The sequence below is a fragment of the Macrotis lagotis genome, chromosome 8, assembly GCF_037893015.1.
Source record: "Macrotis lagotis isolate mMagLag1 chromosome 8, bilby.v1.9.chrom.fasta, whole genome shotgun sequence".
NCBI classification, from domain to species: domain Eukaryota; kingdom Metazoa; phylum Chordata; class Mammalia; order Peramelemorphia; family Peramelidae; genus Macrotis; species Macrotis lagotis.
In genome coordinates, this window is record NC_133665.1 from 96,055,067 (window position 1) to 96,071,103 (window position 16,037).

Below are 16,037 nucleotides of genomic sequence, written 5' to 3' on the forward strand. Positions count from 1 at the left end.
CCTACCACATAAAAAAAAATGAGAAAAAAATTAAACAATATGCTAGCTTTGAAAAATCTTACTAACTTGGGAGTCAGTTGCTAATGACCATCCTCCTCTTGTCTCTGGTTACAAGTTACTATTCCTAATACACCCTATAGGACAAAGTCTAATCTCTTAGCTTGGAATTCAAATTCTCAGTAAATGTCTCAATCTACCTTTACAGCTTTAACTTTCATTATTCACTGTAACTCATTCTATACACCAGCAAAAGTGGTTAACTAACCATTGCCAAATCCACCCCACACTCTTCTTTAGGTAGCAGAGAATAGTTTTACAGAAACAATTTTTATGTTTGGCTTACCATACAATTTTCCATTTTCTATTGCTTGACATCCTACCTCTACTTTAATTCTGAATTCAAATGTGACTCACTCTGTGAAACTTTCGACAATCTATTCTTCATTTTATTTCACAGTATACTTTGAACTCCCTTTTATATAACATTAATTTCCACATGCCTAATCATTCCAGCATTGGAATTGCCTTGAATGATGTAGATTTTTAGTATATGTTTCATTTATGAATGGGAAAAGAATAACTGCTAAAATAGAAAAGATACAAAGTCTCCTAGGGAAGAGTGCCAGAATCATATTCATTACAGCAGCTTCTGGTGATGATGTATGTTTTTTTTAAACCAAAGCAGAGGTTTGGTTTTAATTTCTCTATATCCAAACAGTCAAAATTTACAGTCAAAAATTCAAGTACATTTGAATGCACTCCTTGGAAAAAAAGGGAGGTGACTACTTGCTTGAGAGCAAGGGGAAGTACTTTTTCCTGGGAAGTCAATGTTTGCTCAAAGGAAAAAGAGCATGAAGCTAGTGAAAATTAATCTAGTAATATTTTGGACTTATCTTTACTTCCTTTCATAAGTCCCTTCTCTGTAACATTCCATCTTCTGCCTGTGGTTCTGACTTCCTTCTGGATCTAAACATGTTTTTGAAGGGCATGAATAGAATCCCAGTGAGGCATAATGATGTCTATTCAATCCAATGTGAAATGTCCAAGACCTGAAACCTGGTTGGCAAACTTCAGGGAAAAATATAAATAATGTCTTTGTGGCACAGTTTACTTTAGAGAAAAGAAAATCATAGATTTCTAGAGCTGGAAAAAACAAATAGTACAACCCTTCATTTTAAAGTAAGGAAAACTAAAATTCAACATTGTGAAATAATTTTCTGTCATATCCTGAAGGGAGAGGTCACCAGGGGTTAGAAGAGGACACTGTGAGTCGAGTGATGGACTGACTATGATAGTTATCTGAAGAGAGAGTCAAGGTAGCAACTCTCATGGAAGTGAACTTTATAATGATAGATTATGGGATATCAAAGTATTAGGAATAACTTGAGAAATTTCTCATTCTGGGGAGGCATTCAGACAAGGAACAACCAAGGTCAGAGTATTTTTGTTAAGCAACTTGTAGGATTCCAAGAGGCCAGATGACTAGAAGGGAAAGATGGTAGAATGTCAGACAATGACAAGGTCTCAAAGAGCAAGGGGTGAAGCAACAAGCTATATGGGCCAAGAACAGAGTAGTGGATCTCACATTTGATTAGATATTTACTAATAATTAAATAGCCATATCAGCAAAGTTTCCACATATAAAATAAGCAGGCTTACACCAACCCTTTTACTTATACATATTTCCTCTTTTGTGGTATGTGGTTTTGGTCTTGACGATTTTGATTTTAATTAGAACTGTGAGTACATTTGTCTTTAAAGAAATAAAATGAAAACCCCTTCCTCAACTCTGCCTTACTCAAAAAATGGTTTAAATGAATAGCCAAAATACTCCATAGTGCCTAAATAATTGTAATCTCTATTTCCAGATAAACTTCGATCCCTTCTAATTTTAGGAGTTTGATAATTCTATGATCCTATGGTACAATCAACTCTATATAAGCTTAGGTGTAGTTGTAGGATCATAGGGACATAGATCAAGAGCTGGAAGGGACCTCAGAGACCACTTAGACTAATCTCTTTATTTTTCATATAAAGGAACAAAGGTCCAGGGAAGTTAAATGACTTGATATAGGTAATGCAAATAGTAACAGAGGTAGTAACAGGTCCTCTAACCGGAGCCAGTGGTCTTCTGATTATCATGAACTTGAATTGACACGGATTCCACAAGAGGATAAGTACAAAAAAATTATGGCTCCCTTTCTCACCTCCAACTTTACAAATATATTTTTGTTTTGGCTGCACTGTTCCTTCCTTTAGGATTGAAATAAAAGTAGACCTTTAGACATTTATTAGTCAATCTTTTTTAAAGTCAAAAATCCCTTTTATTTATAAGATATCTGTTTAATTATCAGAGTTAAACTTGGGTATTTCAATTTAAGCCAAATTAGATAGATGCAATGCCAAATTAGAGTTATTATTCAGGTCAAATATAAGAGTGTGTGTGTATGTGTGTGTGTGTGTGTGGTCTTGTGTGTCTGTAAAAGTACATCTGTTTATGTCTTCAGCTTTAACCTTTTAATTAACATTTTCATGCTAAAAGAAAAAATACCTTTCCATTTTCAATCATTTGCAAGCACTGCATACATACATACATGCATACACAAAAATTAATTTATAATAAAGTTACAAAAAATACAAAAGCTTTTCTTTGGGTTGAATTGACAGATGTAGTATCCAGTGGGTAGAGCTCTCCAACTTCAATGTAAGGATTTCTGACCTATTAGATTTCATGAAGAGCTGATTATACACATATACACACATACAAAAACATGATAATCTTATCAAAGAAATCAAATCAATTCAAAAGAGAATGTTTGAGTTCTGTACCAAATAACTCTCATGCTGAAGGAAGTCCACTTCATTAAACATACTTCAGATTCTGATAATTTTCATCTCTATAAATTTTATCTATTAGATTTGACAGATCTTTTTGATTCTTTATAAAATGTCTATTTTATTATATGTTTGAGTTCATTAACTCATTTATACATTAGCATAGTCAGAATATGATGCTAATGAGGCCATTGTGGGTTCACTCCCTACATGATACCATTGGTTTCTTGCAGAGAAAACCTGTCTTCCATGATGATAGACTATACCAATTATTCTAGTAAGGCATTTAAAATTATGTGCTTTTTCATGAAGGTAAATGGATTATTTTCAACAAATCAACTTCATTCAGGGAAACCTGAATTTTTCAGTTATCATTTTCATCTTCTAAAGGGAAAAGTGTCTTTAGTGATTGTTAGTGGCTCAGTTTTCCATAATGAGATAATCTGAATTTGATCACTTTGCTTAGAAGAGCAAGGTTATTCCTAAGAAAAATGTCTTGAAAACTGACTTCTACTTCAAGTTCAAAGTTTAGAGTAGAATGGGATGGTAGTAGATCATCTAGTCTATTCCCTTCATTTCAAAGATGAGAAAGCTTATATGCAGAGGAACTAAGGGACTTTTCTAAGCTCCCAAGGAATAAGTAGTTCTCTCTGATGTCAAAGCTACTTCCCTTTTTGCTCTACCATGTCCTGCTCCTCTAAGGAAATTTTTCATAAAGAAAATGTAAAATTTTTACCATTGCTTTATAAATTACAATATGAGCATTGCCAGGATACTTTTAAAATTTTTAAATGAAATGGTCAAACTGTGTTTCCATATCCTACCCATTCTATATCCAATTCAAATAATTTCTCTTGCGAAATTTTCTGCAACCAATCTTTAATTTGATTTCAGAGAACTTTGAACTACTCTCATATGCTTAATCTAGTATAATTTTGATGGTATCTATTTTTACATGTCAGATCATCCCTGCCAGACTGTAAGTTTTTAAAAGACAGAATATGTATCTTTTTTTTAATCATGTATTTTCTCTCTACCTTGTCTCTGCTAGTCATTTTGCACAATGTAGATTTTTGCTACATGGATGGGGAAAAATAATTGCTAAAATGGGAAGAATTTAAAATCAGTCTGGGGGGAAAAAGTCATATTTGAGACACTAAAGAGCCTTTTAGTGGTACCTATGGAACTTTTTTACCTTTGCTTATAGCAGAAGTGGAAATTTTCTCACTAGGTTGCAATTTAGATTTTTTTTTTTCCATGCTTCCTTCCCTAAGTTCTTCATCCAGGGGGATTAATTTAGCCCCAGAATTCATACCTTGAAAGAATCTTCAGTCCTTAGGTCCTTCCTTCTGATTGGATGGTGTTTTCCATAATCCTCTTAGTTCACCTCACATCCCCAAATCTCCTTTATCAAATGATCATCCACCTTCTGTCCACATGGCTTTACTAAAGGATTCTTAGTCCCTCTTTCTCTTCCTTTTTGACATTCTTTCTCACTGATTCAACCACCATTTCTATTCAAATTACTCCCAAATCTATGTATGTAGCTCTTAGATCTCTTTTGAATTAGTAGGGTGGAAGGATCAAGTGAGGAGGGAATCAAGGACATATTTTTAGGTAGCAGGGAGCAAGTAGGAGAGAGATTGACGATAGGTATAGACTGGGGTATGACAAAAGGACCAATCAACTAGAGGAAATGGAATAGAATTGGGTGTGTGTCAAGGGGTTTGCCTTGGTAAGGAGTAAGGCTAACTACATGAAAGTGGGAGAGCAGTGAAGGAGGAAATACTGGAGGAAGGTATCTAAGTGATATGAGGTAAGGAAAAAGGAAGATGAGAGAACTTAGGGCTAATGCTTTTTTTCCCCTGTAAAATATGAGACAAAGTTCTCAGCTTTGAGAAAGGTGGTGGGAAGGTTATCTATGTGAAGTTTGAGGAGAGATTAATAGGTTTGGAAGAGGGGCAGCTAACTGGTGCAGTGGAGTCAGGAGGACCTGAGTTCAAATTCAACCTCAGATACTTAATACTTACTATGTGACCTTGGGTAAGTCACTTAACTTTGATGGCTTTACGAAAAGCAAAGGTTTGAAAGAGCTTTAAAATAGTGAATAGAGATCTGACCTCACACATATCATGATCCTGGGCAAGTCTCTTAATATCTCAATGCCTGAGACAACTCTCTAGGACAAAAAGTTGCAGAGAAAGAGCCTGTTGACATTGGGAACCTCAGTTTCATACTAGGGGTTTTCTATGTCAGTAAAGTCATATTAGTTGAACTAAAACAACAACAGAACTCTTTATTTTCCCCATTCTTTTCACTCGGGTCACGATCAATTAATTTCAGGAACTCAACATTTCTTGTCTGGACTAATGCAATAATAGCCTCCTAATTGCTATCATACCTAATTTCTCCCATATACATACCATCTTCCACACAGGTATCAATATAATATTCCTAAAATATGGGTTTAATCCTATCACTGTCCTGCTCAAAAAGTTTCAGTGGCTCCTTATTGTTTCTAGAATTATATATATATATATATATATATATATATATATATATATAATATTATATTATATTATATATATATATATATACTCTTCTGTTTGTATTTTAAAATACTTCACAATATTGTGCCCTTCTCTCTCCTGACTGATTATATATTTCTTCCCCTCACATACCTTATAGTCTACCCAAACTGGATTATTTGCTATTTCTCTGCCTGTGAAACAACTCTGGAACAACATTCAACATTCCATCTTCCATTTTTATATCATTTTACAGACTGTCTCCTGTCACATGCCTGGAATGTTCTGCCCTCTTAACTTCAGTCTCATCCACAATCTAACTCCTTTCAAGATCCAATACCTAAAAGAGGTCTTACCAGAAGCATGGTCCAGTCTGTTCCTGGAGTCCGGAAGAGGCACTTACTAATTGTGTGACCCCAGATAAGTTACTTAAGCTCTGCCTTAGTTTCCTCAACTGTATAATAAGGATCACAATAGCACCTACCTCACAGGGTTGTTATGAGGCTCAAATAAGATAATATTTGTAAAGTGTTTACCATAGCTCAATAAAAAGTTCCCTCCCCTTACCAGATTCACCCAGTTGTCTGTGGGTTTCTCTCTATTTTGCATATTTTTATTTGCTTACCTATATTATTTCCATGTTATTTCCCCATTAGAATGAAAGCTTTTTAATGTCAGAGAAATATTTCCCCCCTTCTTAAAAATCCTTTTCTATCCTTTTATACAGATCTATGCACACTGGTAATATATGCTAGCTGAGTTGAATTGAATTAGTTATGGGGAGAAGCAGAGCAAGGTAAATTGGAAAATTACTTTGGTGTAAAGCAGCATTTTCTCTTTTATATGTGGCATACACCCCAGCCCTCAGCTTTGTATTGGGAAAATGATAGGATAATGAAATCCCCAAGATCAAGATTGACATTCCTGGTTATATTAGTCAAGAGGGTCACCTTTGTGTATGAAGAAAACAAATCTAATAATTATTTGGGGTCATCATGTAGTCAAGATTGTATTGATATTGTCATCAATTAAGTTTTTGGCGTATCTACATAAACACAATAGTAGCTCTAAATCCCCAATGGGACAAGATAAGAATGTCCTTTTACTGAAGATATCTTCAAGCCCTGAAAAATTCAGTTCATTGTCAGAGGTACTGACAATTTTTCTGTTGCTAAATCCCTCATTTCCCAAAGCATACTCTGTTCACTATAGCTTTCTTTATTTTTCTGAAAAGAGACAGGCAGAAAAATTAGATTATTTCCCCAAACTCTCCCAGCAAGAAAAAGAAAAGAGACACATCCAAGTTCTTCTACAATTATAGGTCTCAAGCCATGGTATACAGATCACAGGTAATGAGAGAAAGTTCTAAATAGGGTCAATGAACTGGTCTCTTATAGGATTAAATGTTTATTATATCTTCATGTCTAAACAGTGGTTTCAGTGATCATTACTAATGTATGATTTTGGGGAAATTAAGATCCTTTAGATGTCTTTTTAAAAGAAGTACTAGTGTTCCCCATAATTCCAGTGGTGACTGTTTATGGTAACAGGAAGAAGCAATAGATGGGAGGTAAATTCCAGAGTCTACTGGGTCAATGGACTCTTTGTGTACTGCTGAAGTCCAAGAAGTATAATTTTAACCTCATTGGTAGAGCCATGCCCTTATTGACTTCAAGGGTGAATAGAAGAGAGGTTCAAATCCTATAAATGATTTAGCATAGTGCCTGCTCAAAAAATACTAGTTTCCTCCCCTTACTAGATTCATCCAGTTGTCTGTGGTTTCTCTGTATTGAAATCAATTTGCATATATTTTTATTTGTAAAGTCAAGGACACATTCTGTTAGGTATCATAAATGAGTCAATACTCTGAAGAAATGAAGTCTGGAGTACCACAATGAGCAATACATTTTCCTAACCCAGTCTCACAACTGTTGTGGCTTTTATTATTTGCCTTAGTGATCACCCTGTATTAGGACTTAAAAATTCAAGATGTTAGTAACAGCAATCTTTAATGTTACTCTAATTAAAATTCTACTCAGCAATCAAGTGATCCTTTTGGATTTTCATGATTCTAGTCATGTTTGCACATTAAGGCAATGAGAATTAGCCCAGTTTCACATTTCATAAAGTATTATATAGAGAACATATTTGATTCCATATCAAATTATATGTGCCATATCTTTGAGAATGAAGGTAAACCCTAGCATGAAAGCATAATATTACTAAGTAAATTATCACAGCAGGTACATTTATTTTTGTTTTAGGAATTAAACTCCATTGACTTTTGGAGCTATAATGAAGAGAAAAACAAAGAGCTCAAATAACAGCATTCACAATTACAAAGTTGATAGGTAAATAGTTTTTTTAAAGGAAAATTCAACTCAAACTGAATCATGGATTTACAACTAATATAGGATAACAAATATCATGAATGTTTAAGAAACGTGATATATCTTGAACAAAGTCCACGATGGCATCATCACAGTTGACTTGGCTGGTCATGTTCCTTGAATGGAGAATGTTAGAGTGCCCTGGATATTTTCTAGGATCAACTCATGTGATGGTACCAAGAATTCCATTTACTACACAGAATAAGGGTTCTTGATTGAAATCTAAGGTCACAGACTTTAATTTTATAGAAGCTACTAATGCCACTAGTACATTAATAAACTGATTGTACATTTAGCAGATATACCACAGTCTGGTCTAAGAAATTGCACAATGTTGTCATAAGGCAAGAGTTTTAGTGAAACAATTCTGTGGAGGGCATGAGGTTCTGGGAATAAACACTAATCACATGGCTAGAATAATCAATAAAATTTGCCTACTGATAAGTCAAAAGTACAATCCAGACACAAGTACATATATCATTATGTGTTCAGCTAATCAGAACTTGGGTAACTGAAGCTCTCAATTAAGCAGGGGGTGGGGGGGGTGTTTAAATTAAGTGAGGCAAATCAATAGAAAACAACTTCTTAATAGAGAGAGGGTTTCACCTATCAACTTCCAGGCTATGTCCTGGGGTCAGTGGAGATTTAGGTCAAATTTTTTTATTTGCTTTAGCTAGTAGTCTGTGCATTCCTCATTGATCTTCAAATAACTACTAAGGATATTTTTTTTAGTTTGTTTGTTTTTGCAAGGCAATGGGGTTAAGTGGCTTGCCCAAGGCCACACAGCTAGGTAATTATTAAGTGTCTGAGACCATATTTGAACTCAGATCCTCCTGACTCCAGGGCCAGTGCTCTATCCACTGTGCTACCTAGCCGCCCCCACCACTAGGGATTTTAAGATCATCAAATCCACAAAGATTATGTTTATTCTAAGACAAAAAAAATAATACACCTTAGAAAATTTTATGAATAAAACCAAAAACAGTATTCTTATTTATTCTCATTTAAGCAGAGTGTTAAGTTAACCAGAAAGATCCTTTTCTTAGAACCTTTTAGAGGTTTTACTAGGTGTAGACATGTAAGCATCCACATTTTGGGGGCTGCTTGATTTATAGTTTTTTCATGTACACACCAACTTTGTGAGGTCACTTGGAAGTATAAAACAGAATAAAAATTTGAGGTTTAGTGATGTTTAAGGGATACATACCAGGGCCACATAATATACTAGTGTTTTAGATGAATATAGAATAGTGCTTGGGGGTTCCTACTACAATTGCACTACTACCCACAAGAACACAGTGCTTCTCATTGTAGGAACATGCCTGCTGAACAAGTTGTAAGTAATTCTGTTATGCTTCTTTCCCAAATGAGAAGGAATAAGTATCATGGACTAGTATATCAAGTTCTCTCATCAAAAGAGTGGATAACAGCTGTTCCATTTCAAGATTTTTGACTGACATATATAGATAGAAGGAAGGAAAATATCTACCTACCTTGAATAATTTCGTATTTCTTTGTTTGGACTCAACTAAATGACTGATTAACAATTAATTTATTAAGCTTTTAAGTAAACATTTAAAACAAATTGACATTTCTAGATGACAATTGGAATATAGAGTAAAGATTACTATTCTGGTACATCAAGGATTTTTACAGAATAGGAAAATTTTAAAAATAGAAGGAACCTCAGAAGTCACCTAGTCCAATCACTGAAGAGGAATTAACTCTATAATATTCCAAAAAATAATAATTCTGATTCTACATGTGAAAGGGAAATCACTACCTTCTGAGGCATCTAATTCTGCATTAGAATAATTCTAATACTAAGTTTTTTCTAACATCAAAATGAAATTTTACTCTCTCCATCTTTCACTCACTTCATAGTTCTGATTTTTGGGTCACTCTTCCAAATGACAATCCTTCCTATATTAAAGACAATTGTCAAGGCTCCCTTTGCCCCCATTTCTTTTTTCATTTTGACCAAACATCTGTATTTTCTTCTTATAGGTCTTCAGTCCCCTCACGATACTAGTTGTCTTCTTCTGATTGTATTTCAGCTTGTCACTGAACTTTGTAAAATGTGGCTCCAGGAAGAGACACAATAATCAATATATGATCTATCTGGGGAAGAGCAGAGGAAGATAATCACCTGCTATATTCTGAATACTATATCTCAGAATACTAGGTCTCAAATAATAAAAAGGTGGCCAATGTGGGGGTGGGGGAATAGGAAGAGAGTCAGGAAAACCTGGCCTTAAACCCCACTTCAAACACTAGCTCTGTGACTCTGGAAAAGTCACTTAATCTCTCTCATAACCAATTTCCTCATCTATACAATGATAGCACCTCTTTCTTAGGACAAGTTGAGATTATATATATATACACACATATATATATATGTATACATATTATATATATACATACACATATATATACATACATATATGAAATGCTTTGCAAAAGAAATTTCCATATAAATACTAACTGCTATAACAATGAAAATGATTATTATCATTCAGCTATGCCTTTTTCATCCTATTCTTATGCCTTTGGTTTTTAAATCCTTTTATTAGATTTGACCCATCATTCTAAATAGGTGAGATCTTTTGGATCCTTATTGCCATCCAATGTATTAGCTTTCTTTTCCAAATTCATGTCAGCTACAAATTTTGTTAAAATTCTATTTATATCTTCCTCAAAGTCAATGATAAAGTTATTGAATAGCACAGAGTCAAGGATACATTCATGGTGGCACTCCATTAGAGATTTTCCTCTAAGATGATATTGAACCATGAATGACTATGTACAGAAAAAAACCTGGGTTCTCCTCATTTAACCAATTTTAAAAGTCACTTAACTGGAGTTTCAGCTAGCCTATATAACTCTATTTTTTCCCCCTGCTAGGATAACATGAGAGATTTTGTCAAATGTTTTGCTAAAATTTAGATTTATTATGGCTAGGTTATTCTCCCATTCTATCATTCTAGTAACCTGTCAAAAAAGGAAAGCAATTCATTTCCTTCATTTAGTATTCAACAAAAATTATGTTTAGTCTGGCAAGCCTTGTTATGATGAAGCCAATTTTAGCTGTCTGTTATCATTCCTTCTCTTTCTACATGCTCATATGCCATACTTTTAATAATAATTTATGATGTTTACTAGGAATCAAAGTTAAGTTCAAGAACCTATAGCCAAAGGGCTATGAAACTGTGCTTATCCTTTGATCCAATAACACCCCTGCTAGATTTGTATATCAAAGAGATAAAAAAATGGGGAAAGTATCTATTTGTACAAAAATATTTACAGTAGCTCTTTTTTTGTTGTAGCTAAGAATTGGAAATTGAGGGGATGTCCATCAACTGAGTAATGGCTGAACAAATTGAGATATATGATTGTAATGGAATGGAATTCTTGTTTTGTAAGAAATGAGAAGCAGGATGATTTCAGAAAAAAAACCTGGAAAATGTACATGAACTGATACAAAAATGAAGTAAGAAGAATCAGTAGAATATTTTACACAGTAACAGCAGTATTATAACAATGAAAAATTGTAAATGATGTGGCTGTTCTTAGCAAGACAATGCTTCAAGACAATCCCAAAGGACTCATGATTAAAAATACTATCCATCTCCAAAAGCAGAACTGATACTGTCTGAATGCAGACTGAAACACACTATTTTGTTTCTTTCTTTGTTCCTCTTTCTATTTCTTCCTCTCCTTTCTTCATTCTCTATCTCTGTCTCTGTCTCCTCTCTCTCTCTCTCTCTCAGGTTGGATTTGAACTCAGATACTCCTGACTCCATGGCCAGTGCTCTATGCACTGCACCACCTAGCCGCCCCCTATTGAATGATTTTGAATGATTTTTTTAATTAAAGATTTTATTTATTTTGAGTTTTACAATTTTTCCCTTAGTCTCATTTCCCTCTCCCTACCCTCCCCACAAGAAATTTGCCTGCCTTTACATTGTTTCCATGTTGTACATTGATCCAAATCAAGTGTGATGAGAGAGAAATCATATCCTTAAAGAAGCATAAAGTATAAGAAATAATAAGATCAGACAATAAGATATCAGTTCCCCCCCCCCCCCAAATTAAAGGGAATAGTCCTTGAACTTTGTTCAAACTCCACAGTTCTTTATCTGGATACAGATGGTATTCTCCATTGCAGACAGCCCCAAATTGTCCCTGATTATTGCACTGATGAAATAAGTGTGTCCATCAAAGTTAATCATCACCCCCATGTTGCTATTAGGGTGTACTTGATTTTTTTACATGAGTTTTATGACTTGAACTTATTGAGACTAGCTTTGTCTTCTGCTACCATCAGCTATCATTTACCTCATTTATCTTTGACTCTTTAAAAACCTATTTAACATTTTTGTTTTCTATTTCACAGTGAAAAGGTGATTTTCCTTAGCAGAGAAGAAACAACCAATTTGAAAAAAGTTCTAGAGATTGTGTAATTAAAGTTCTTATTTCACTGAGGAAGAAATTGAGGCTTGAATAATTTAAGTGGTTTGCCTGAGGTCAAAGAGCCTTTTGTGCATATCTACCCAAAAAGGCTAAATTCAATAGGATTCTTTAGAAATTCCTGAGTAGATGAGCAGGATAGTATAGAGAATAGAGTACTAGATATGGGGTCAGGAAGATTGGCTTTCAATTCTTACCAGCTATGCAATCTTATGTATTATTTAATCTTTTCATTTTCAGGTCTTCATTTGTGAAATGAAAGAGTTGGACTAGATAGCTCCCTTCCAGTTCTGCATTCCTGAGCTTCTTCCTTCTTTGACAATCTTCTTGTCCCCATTGTTGTTTAAAAAATACATTTTTAGTAATCCTTATGTACCCATTGCTTTCATGTTCTTTCTGGGCTTTAGTATACTTCATAATCTTTTTATAGAACTAGGCCAATATTTTACATTCATTCCATATCCTTATTGCCATCTTATATAAATATTTTTAAGCATTCAAGCTGGTTGATTTTCTCCATGTACAGCTATGAATCTCTTTCTATACTTCCTTCTTTTCATCATATTGGACTTTTTAGTGATTTTATTCTCAGAATTTGTTTCCTTTAAAATGTCTAATTCTTCTAGTATTAAAATCTTCCTGTGGAATTTGAGGACATTAGATGACATTCATATTATCCATCAACCCTTGGCAAATTTACAAAATCTAGAGTAAGTATAAAATTGAGTTTTAATTTTCTGTTCATTCATTACCTTGAATTCTTAGATGGGAATGGTTACTTTCCCCCAGGGTTTCCATCACTTCCCCTTCAACAATCAGTTCCTCCCTAATTCATCAGTATCTGGCCCAGAATAGCAGTTCTTTTTATTCCTTCCACCATATTTTGAAGAATGAATTGGAGATTATTATTCACTTTTGACAGAGTAAGAATTTGGCCAATCCTAGATTTGCAATCTATTTTCCATATTCCTAATCTATTCCTTTTTTTTTTTATTTCTAGGTGGTTTTTAGTCTACTCATAAGATATGACTAATGCTAAATACACAAATACTCTCCATCATACTTTTTCCTTGTAGCTTTCACGTGTAATTTGTTATTTTTCTTCATTTCCATAGGCTTAGCTAGTCTAATTATTTGCAGCATCAGTAAAATAAAATTTGTCTCTTTTTGTTAGGATCTTGATTTCTCTAGTTTTTTTGTCTCTATAATCAGCTTTTTTCTTATGGATATATCAGACCATGGGTTTTATTATTGACTACATTATTTGGTCTCATCTTCTGTGAATTACTTGTTCTTTCTACTTGTGATTCTTCTACCTATATTGTACCTACTATTTCCTGTTGTATCTAATGTGACAAATATATGTGGGCTGCATTCTGCTTTGTTTATTTTCTCCCTCATCTCCATTTAATAATTAGAAACAAAACATTGTTTTTTTTTTCTTTTAAACCTTCATAAGTAAAATTCAGTTCATTTAGGAAAAACATCTACTAAGTATAAAGCTCTGTGTTCAGTATTGGAAATGCAAAGTGGCAAGATACAACCCCTGTCCTCATGGACTGAAAAGTCTGGTAGGGTAGCAGACATCTGTTACACAAATAAATATATCACAGAATAGCATAGAAGTACAAAAGAGAAATATGAGCAACATCAAGATTAGAAAAGAAAGATACTTGAGAGTTGCATAACTAGTCAGAAAGTCCAGAATATATTTTATAGTCACCAAATTGAAACACAAGCTTACATAACATACTTTGTGACAAAATATATTGGAAACTTAAATCATTGTCTACTTTACTTTTTTAATTTGATAGGAATATTTGCTAACGTAAGCTTTCATAAATGAATTGAATAGATTCTGTAGATACTACAGGAAATAGTGGGAACAATATAGGTAGAAGAATCACAGTAGAAAGACAAATAATTCACATAAGATGAGGCCAAAGAATGTAGTAAACAATAAAACAATAAAAGTCTCATATATCCATAAGGAAAATAAAAACTCTTGATTTGATTTCAGTAAGTTTAAAAAATTGTCAGAACTAAGAACCTAACTATTCTTTTTCTAGGAACAAAGCATACAAATCACAACAATTTCAAGGTCAAAAGCAAAGTCAAAAACCACTACATTCTATCATTTCTAAAACAAGAGATAAAAGCAATAATCAAGGTCCATGCAGACAGAAATCAGATCCATTGTATTAAAATAATGCAAGAAATATATTTACTTTTTTGCATGGGGAGAAAGATATTTGACTAAATTAACTTATTGCAGAGCTCTGTGAATTCTTCAATCTTGGGATTAGTATATATCATAGTCAGTTTGTATCCTGGAACAGATGTGCACAAGAAAAATGAGTTGTCAAAAATGGGCAATAAAATATTTCAAGTATAGGCAGTCATCAAAATAATAAAACTGACACATCTGGGCAAATCTAATGTTGGTAGCATACACTATTTCTAATTGCTCAATGTATGATACTGTCCACTGTCCTGGGGAAGCCCCATTTAGAACTGCTTGTCTACCAGACAATATACTGGAGAATTGCTTTTAGCAATATATAATCAGATGACATTCAACTATTCAGTTTGTGGGTGACTACAAAAACACAGTGAAATTTCCTTGAGAAGAATGTAATAGAGACCTAGGTAAAACAGTGCCAAAAGAGAAATGTTACTATATGCAAATCTCAGTTCTAGGGATTCCCAGAATGACCACATATGCAATATGGATATTTCACTTAGGTACTTCATTACACTATTTTTCAACAACTCACAATTACTTAAGGGATGATGGTCCAGCTTATCAATTATCTAGGTCCTTTCCTTCCTTATTATAGTTCTTCCTACTTATTGGCCATTTTATTACTTATTGGGAGAGCTATAACAAGAGTGAGGACAGATGGAATATTCTCCCAGAGCACCAACAAATGAGTTATACTTCTTCCTTATAGCTAAGGTGCAGATGTATGGAGAAAAGCGATAAGCCTTCCCCCAGGGAGTTCATTCTCTGACCTCTATGACACAGATAATAGCCCACCACCCTAAAAAGGTGGTGAAGGTGGGGAATGTTGGAATTAGGAACCATTGACTATGTAATAGGAGGCATAGACTAAGCCTCCTGAGGGAAGGGTTCCCTATCTACTAATATTATTGTACTTTAGTATCACCTATCAATATCACATCTGTCCTTGTAAGCTCTCCTGTCCCATCCATCACTAAATTGGCTCCAGATATTATTTGCCTCTTAGACCATTGCTTGTTGATAAGTTACCTTGTGAAAGAAAGGGAAACCATTGAATTCTATTACTTTTATTTTAAATTAATAAAAGCAGACAATTAAGGAGATTAAAACTATTAGAAAGATATGAATAAATTTTTTTTTCATCCATAATATCACTCTCAAAAGGGCAAAGATAGATATTCTATCCCATACACTTTTCAGAAAGTCTTTTCCCTTTCACACTTGAAGTTGTTCCTGGGGGCTATGTGAGACAAGGTTGATCCTTAGTCATAGAATCAGAATCTCCAGGTTGGAAGGGAGTTATCCAGCATTTGCTTAAGGCATCTGGTGACAGCAGCTTCTTACACTTCATGTCTCTAATTGTTAGGATGTTTTCCACCTTCATTAAGGCTAAATATTATTCTTTGCACCTTTTGCTCTTGTTTCTCTTCTCTCACTTTATGCTCTGGGTAATATAGGACTGTATGTCCAAATTCAAGATCTATGCTCAAAAATGAAAAGGTGTTCAAAGAAAAATCAAGACCCTGTTCCTTATCATCCTCCTAATCTCTAGAATTTTTGAAGGCAGAG

The 16,037-nt window shown here is 34.1% G+C and overlaps 1 protein-coding gene and 1 long non-coding RNA gene across 2 annotated transcripts in view; one reads left to right on the forward strand and one right to left on the reverse strand.

Annotated features, from left to right (window-relative positions):
* The window catches only part of LOC141494919 (uncharacterized), a 49,308-nt gene extending 43,157 nt beyond the window's left edge, over positions 1-6,151 (forward strand). The window contains exon 3 of the long non-coding RNA XR_012470581.1: positions 6,091-6,151. This is a non-coding gene — a long non-coding RNA (uncharacterized LOC141494919). The remainder of the gene's footprint in view (positions 1-6,090) is intronic.
* PLPPR1 (phospholipid phosphatase related 1) overlaps positions 1-16,037 on the reverse strand; it is a 189,705-nt gene that overhangs the window by 167,099 nt on the left and 6,569 nt on the right. The gene's annotated exons all lie outside the window — the stretch shown is intronic.